This window comes from Branchiostoma floridae, chromosome 6 (genome assembly GCF_000003815.2).
Source record: "Branchiostoma floridae strain S238N-H82 chromosome 6, Bfl_VNyyK, whole genome shotgun sequence".
Taxonomy (NCBI): Eukaryota; Metazoa; Chordata; class Leptocardii; order Amphioxiformes; family Branchiostomatidae; genus Branchiostoma; species Branchiostoma floridae.
In genome coordinates, this window is record NC_049984.1 from 24850730 (window position 1) to 24858461 (window position 7732).

Below are 7732 nucleotides of genomic sequence, written 5' to 3' on the forward strand. Positions count from 1 at the left end.
AGTTGGTTTGAAGGAAATCGGACACCGTTTGTCGACATCTCATTTTTGGGTTGAAATCTGCTATTTTTGGTTCATAGGGCCAAATTTACATTTTTCGACAAAAAGAGGGCATACGTGATGTCAGGAAATTATTGATTTACCCTTAACTCAAAAATATTGATGATGGCTATTTACCTGCCTTAAAAAGTATGGACTTCAGAAGAAAATTTTTCCCAGGGACCATTGTTTATTTCTGATGACTTGACTGCAGCAAAATAAAGCTTGACAAAAAGGATCTAAGTAAATAACTGTCTACCTGGAAAATAGAGGTCAACTTGTTCATACCTTTATATACAATGCACAACTGCATGTGGTCATGTGTTTGCACTTATTTTTGTATATGCATGCAAATAAGGAAAACTCATGAATTACCATTATGTATCGTACATAGGGTGAAAAGCTCTACACTTAAAGCATGAAATGTACTGTGTTTTTAAAATCATTTCATCAGGAATAGCTCAACGTTATATACCTTAACATTTCCTGGAGAGCATCTTAAACAGACAATTAATCCACCCCTCTCCATATAGCTACCTGTTCAATGAAATTTTGATAAAACACAGAATTTGAACATTTAAGAAAATGCTCTGCTTCCTTGGTCAATCAGTCATGCCTCAGGGACTTACAGTTACTGACAGCATACATAGTCCTGAGGTATATAATTGCAAGCTATTTGTAAATATGGATATGCAAAATGGTTCCTCACAACATTGCATCTAGGATACTGCGTGCTACATATTAGCTTTAACATGACATCTACAGTCCAGAGAGCTATGATTTCAAAGCATCTAAATCTGAGTCATTGTAATTGTCATAGTAACACAGTGCATTGCAAAAAGCATGCTTCTACTAGCTGTTTATCTTTTTACAAAGAAATTGGGACTTCGTTAATGTTCATTATAACTCTCCCATTTGCATGTTGTAGAAGCAGGTAATCCATTGCATAATCAGCTTCTCATCTGCTGTCATCTCATGTGCACTGATGGCCTGCCTGGGTTGAGTGTCATCAGCACCTATAGCAACAACATTACAAATTAAAATATTTCAGTGTTGTAATGGACATGATTCTGGTGAAGGTTGCATTAGCAATGTCACTGTATAGCCTTGTTGTCAGTGCCTATTGAAATACATCTGATAGCAAGTATCGTGTCCTGTGATCTTATGACAACAAATAAAGACCTAATGAAATACAGGGAGTATTGTCAAAACACAAACACACTCTCTAAACACACACAAACACACTGTACACACAAACACACTGTACACACAAATACACACACACTGTACACACAAAAACACACTCACAATCACATATATACATATAGAATACAACATGGTGTATTCCTTATCGCCTGAGGCACCTGTTCAACTGTTAGGTTGGAGGGTGATCCCACCCACATGAGGGCTGGGACCAAGGGTGATACAGAATACAGCATGTTGTAAACAGTATTTCACTTTATCTATGTCATACCCACCCAAGAAAAACATTTGTTTCAATGCAAAATGCAGAATTTGAGAAAATTTGGCGTCCTCAACGGAAAAATTGTAACAACAGCAATTCTAATGTTTGAATCTCAGTACACATGAACTTCATGATGAAGCATGTTTGAATGATCCTATAGTACTACTACATGGGGTTCTACTATTAGTAGAACCCCATGTAATAAGCCAAGTTATCAACCGGTTCCTGAACACTTGTATTGAACACTACCTTGTATCTTGGCCTAAGTATGACATACAAATGTAAATGTTGAGACACACACACACACATACTCATATTCACAAAAAGGCATACACACACATCCACACTCACATACACATTCACACTCATAATGCAACATGTAAACAAAAACATGCATTGATTTCTTTTCTAACAAAAGGGCTTAAAATATCCATAATATGAGGATAATATAGCAATGTGTATTTTGATCTGCTCTGCTTGGTTAAGTATATTGGTACCTATAGTAGTGAGTTTATCGCTGTCAAAATAACCGAGATTGGTGCTACCACCCCCTTCGTATTAGAAAAAAAAGACTTATCTAAGACACATATTGTTTCACTATTAAGTTGTAAATGCTTTTAAGTTTGCGGGAATTTAATTTTGCGGTAGCGGGAAACAGGACTGTTCGCGGTGGTTTTAAGTTCGTAGTAGCACTATGCACTGTAGTCTCTAACTGCCATGGAAAAATGTTTGCGATGGTTTTAAGTTCCCGGTGAATGAAAAAAATTCCTCATTTACAGTTAGCATGTTAACTCAATATTGATAATCAAAATCATTGTTTTATTTGCAAAGTCATGCCCAAAGCTAATGGCATACACAGTGAAAAAGTATGAGTAATTTAAGAATGGAGTACATAACACCAATGTCTTAATATAAAATCAATTATAAAATATAAGGCACTACATTTGATGTTGTGGGGGTTGAATTCTCGTTGAAGGCAATGGTTATGAACTGTCTTCCGTACTGAATAATGAGTGAGTAGATAAAAATCAATGACAAATATAAATAAATAAAGAAAATATGGTGAATGTTTGAAAATTTGCTCTTTTCTGGAAAAAGGTTTTAGCCTGTTAGTGTTACTGCTACTGCTAGAGTCCTTCTAATAATGAATATACTGCCTATAGTACACCAGCTGCAATGCATTATTACACTGAAGGACTAGTCTAGTATTATACTCTGGATGAGAAACAGGCATACGCTAGGTACTCATTTCCACCTAAGTGAGTTTTGGGTTATAAGCCAAAGGGGTGACTCCACTTTTTAAACAAAAGTTACCATGATGTATCATGCTCAATTTTCTGAATATCAGGGATTCAATTTAAAAAATAATTGTTATTGTTATTGGGTGGGCCGACTACTCAGTCTTTGCAGCCAGGGGCTGAATTGCGAGGAGCTTACAATAGGCAGGGCTAGATTGCAAGGCTCTGGAGCGAGCTGCCATTCGGCGCCACTCAGGTGATCTCAATACCACAGTAATTGTCCCAGGTGCGGCCAAGGTACTGTAGGTTTTGGACCACTCACACCGCACCATCGCACATGTGGCGGGTTCTTTAACGTGCCTGGGGTATGGCTCTCCCCAGACACGGGACCTCCATTTAACATCCTATCCGAGGGAGGGCCCTAGCTGAAGCTAGCTACTTATTTTCACCTGAGTAAAGTGGGGAAAGTCGTGTAAAGTGCCTTTCCCAAGGGCACAAGATCGGTGGCACGACATGCCGGAATCGAACCCGCAACCTCTCGGTGCAGATCCGGACATGCTCCACTGCGCCACGCGGTCCCACACAGTCTATTCTCACCTCACCTCACCTCACCGGTCCCATAGCCTCACCGGCCGTAGGGGCAGCACATCCTATTACTAATTACTAATTTACACTACAGTCTATTACTGGATCGGCAAGAATTTCTTACGAGTACGGCATGAACTAAGGGTGGGTACCGGTACAGAAAATTCAGGACTGTCCAGGTCCAGTTCAGGTCCAGATGAAATACAACACGGTGTATTCACCCTCGGTCCAAGCCCTCCCACAGATCGGATCGCCCAACGGTCGAAGGCGTCGGGCGATCCAACCCGCGGGTACCTTGGTTGATACGGAATACACCATGTTGTATTCTAATATTCTATTATATATATCCCACAATCAAACACCAAACAGCCCAAACATCACAGCAGAGCATCCAGTTGCAGGGCTCGAAATACCACATGCATATGCAAGTTTGTGCATGTAAAATTGGTGTGGTGCAAGTAAGTTTGGACCAAACTTGCACCAGTGCAAGTTACTTTTATCCACTAATACCTGACTTTAGAAAAAGCTTACACACACCAAGAATATTGTCTGCCATTGAAAGGTAAAAGAAAACAACACTGAATAAAAAAATAGCCTAAATTTGTTATTTCTAAACTTGGTTAGACATCCAGGTAAACAAAATTTGAAGACAATTCCATCTCTATAATGCTAATAATTCCTATGGTGTTGTCTTACCTTGATTTGCATATGAGTAAATATATTTTGCATACAATTTAGTGACTTTGATATGATCAACAGTACTGGATTTTCCAGTTATATGTGTTTGTATTGAGTTGTTCTAGCGATGGTTAAGAATAGTGATGGAAGTCACTCGAAGAGTCCAGAAGAAATCTATTGATCTTATCAAGTTGTAGACATTGAATTGTCTTAAATTAAGCCTAAATTCACCTTTGTTGTACAATTTGAAATCCAAAATAAAATACGCTTTGGAAAACAAATATCCAAACATGTGGTCTTTATGTATCCCCATATATTTGCAAATTTTCAGACTGAAGAAGAATAAAGGGTTAACAGTTCACTATTTTGGGTTGTGCAAGTAAGTTTCTTTTGGTGCAAGTTACCTTTGGCTTAACTTGCACTGGTGCAAGTTGACTGAAAAGTGTATTTCGAGCCCTGAGTTGTGTCACTGTTTGTGCCTTTTTTTACCTCCTTGATTTTACCAATTGAGATACTAAAGTGAGTCTCCAAGCAGACATATTGCTGGATGAAAAAGAGAAAGACTTACTAGCCAGATAGGGATAAATACTAATAAGTTGCCATGGCATTTCAGTCAGTAATGTGCAATCTACCCAGCTATCACAGTCACAAGCTCAGTACACCTTTAGCCACCTGACTCCTATTTGTTCAATATCTACAGTTTTTCCAGCGACCTCTGGAGTCTGTTAGAGACTAATACTTAGTACTACTCATACTATTATGTATCACGGTACAAGCAACGTTACACTGTATAATTTTAAAATTATTATAGTGACCGCTGTCAGTATATCCAAGGAGGTAATAGTATATCCTGTACCCTGAAGGCTTACAAATTGTCCTAAGGCTTGTAACCTCGGATTTTCAAAACAAATGCAAGTACCATTGTCATGAGAAAACTGGGCCCTAGAACCTATCATGTAACGTTATAATGTACCTGCAACAGTAGAAAATTATTAATTACGTGGAAACAAGGTGGAAATTTTCAAGGAGGTCGGAGAGACCTCCGGGGTGAAAAATTATTCTACCTGTTTGGAATGGATTATGATTTTTCTATGGGTCATTCATAATCATGAGATACAAAAACGATACCTTGATGTATTAGACCTACCTGTAGATTGGGTTACGTGGAATAAATACGTCCAGTAAGGCACATTTCCAGGCGCAGGCGTGTACGTGTATAATCTCGGCCCATTCGATAATCTGTGGAGGGCGCCATCTTGGATTAGCCTTCAGTCATTCCCATGACGCACCGCGCCTGTCCGCTCCGCGTTCATCACTGCAGGCCGTACGTGCTTGGCGTTGTCCTCGACACAGCACTGCTGTTAACTTCTTTCATCCTAGGATGAAAGGATAAGGTCCTACCGCAGCAACGACTGCCCAACGCCGACCTTAGTTATACAGTTATTTCTGTTAACGCTATGTGTATGGGGTGGTGTAGGAGTAGTCCCTGTTTCGTTGCTCACGGGCTAACATGTCTTAGTTTAGAGGTAAGCCGTTTGTTCTCCTTCTTCGCAGAAATTCAATCCTTTTGATGATGATCAAAACCACATAAAACATTTTAAGAATGATGACATTTTAGTCGTTTTCCCTTATGATGTGCAACGTGTATGTAACAACGTTCCCGGAAGCGATATTCTTAGAAGTTTTGAGGCCGCTACCTATTGAGCTACAGGGACTTTTAACTACTTTTGTCATCCTTTCAAATAGTTTCAAAGAGTCTTCAAAATCTGTTTTTCGTTTCAAACGATTTGTTTTTAGTTCTTTTATGTACTACTCCAATCAGATTTTTGCTAAGCATCACAACTACTTTGATTCATAATCCTTTTATGAAATAAAAAGAAAACAATTTTACAGAGTCTTCAAAATCTGTTTTTTTATAGCTGTGCACCCCCCAGAACCATAGGGTTGGAAGTCTTTTGCCAATGATCGGTCGGCTAACAATATTTCCTTTCCTCCTTTTCAGGCCTTCTGTAAAAAAGGGAATCCTGGTGTAGGAGTAGTCCCTGTTTCGCCAACGGCTGCTCACGGGCTAACATGTCTTCGTTTAGAGGTAAACCGTTTGTACTCATTCCTCGCAGAAATTCAATCCTTTTGATGATAATCAAAGACCACGAGGACACCTTTTGTTGATGAATGAAGACACTGTGGTCGTTTTCCCTTCTAGTTCTTGTGATGTGTAACGTGTATGTAACAACGTCCACGGAAGCGATATTCTTAGAAGTTTTGAACCAGGGCCTCCGGTTACCAACTAAATTTTAATTAGAACCAGGAGCTCAACTTTGAAGCCGCTACTAGTTAAGCTACAGGGACTTTTAACTACTTTCGTCATCCTTTCAAATAGTTTCAAAGAGTCTTCAAAACCTGTTTTTCGTTTGAAACGATTTGTTTTTAGTTCTTTTATATACTACTCCAATCAGCTTTTAGGTAAAGATCCCAACTACTTCTATAATCCTTTCATGTAATAAAAGAATTTTGAAGACACAATTTAATCTTCCAAATCTGTTTTCTTTGCAAGCGCGGGACCACAAAATGATAGGGTTGGCAGTCTTTTTTTTTAATGACTGAAGACACTGAAGTCGTTTTGCTTAGTTCTTGTAATGCCAAACGTGTAATGACTATGTAACAACGTTGCTGAAGTCGATACTATTAGAAGCTTTGCATCTAACAGAAACTCTCTCTTTCGGGTGGTCTTCAAAATCAATCTGTACTGCCTTCTACGTCATTTACTTATTTATTTTATTTATTTCATCAACAACACGTCCCAACATGACGAAAGTAGTCAGATGTCCCTGTAGCTTAACTGGTAGCGGCTTCAAAGTTGAGCTCAAAGTAGTTGGTAACTGGGAGACCCCGGTTGGAAATCGGTTGGGACTGCGCTCGTCTTTAAAGGCATACTACGGAGTTTTTTGCGTCCCAAATTTGAAATATTCTAGAACTAAGAAATCTCAGATTTACTACCACTTTTTGACAATTTTTGACACTTTTGTGTCATTATTTCACGTTTGCAACGTAAAGGATTAGCCTACAAAACATTCCGCTCTAGGCATGCTGTAACCTGTTGACCTCCCTAGTTAGACCCTTCTGTTTGTAAGCAACAGAATGCTTGCCACCAGTAGGTCCCCCGGGGTGGGGTAATCAGTTAGCACATGGCAGACTGGAGATAAAGAACACAATGGAGAATTTTTTCTTTGGAAACACCCATATCCAATCATTCTAAAATAGCATATAATCATGAACTTATTAGTCTAATTTGTTGGGTATCAACAAGCTGGGGTCATATTCCCTTCAAAACTGCAAGAAACCTTGTACAGAAAACTAATCTACTGTGCTCAGAGGAAATTGTCAACTGGCCCCCCACTGGGAAGCCAGGCTGATAAGAAACACCAGCCAGGCAGTGACCAGGCCTGTGCCCATCTGTTTGTTGGAAGATCACAATTTGTATACATGCTTATTTGGTGCAATGATGTCGTAGCATCTCTCCGTGAATATTTTATGCAATGCTATAGGGTTTATTGAACTAACAATGTAAAGAAAAAGTAGGAAAAGCTACTTTTTGTTTTGTTCAAATACTCCTTAGTATGCAAGGGGAGTTGAAGGGACGTACAATTAGAGCCCTGTATTCGAGGAGGTACCTTGAGCACGCACGTTTCAACAGCCTCATTACTCAGATAGGGGCCAACTTACACACAAG

The 7732-nt window shown here is 39.2% G+C and overlaps 1 long non-coding RNA gene across 1 annotated transcript; it reads right to left on the reverse strand.

The window, feature by feature from the left end:
* Positions 1-206: 206 nt before the first annotated feature.
* On the reverse strand, positions 207-5342 carry LOC118418368. Its single transcript, XR_004831447.1, has 2 exons — positions 5150-5342; positions 207-1052 (listed from the first exon to the last, which is right to left on the reverse strand). It is a non-coding gene; the product is annotated as an uncharacterized LOC118418368 (long non-coding RNA).
* Between the last annotated feature and the right edge of the window lie 2390 nt (positions 5343-7732).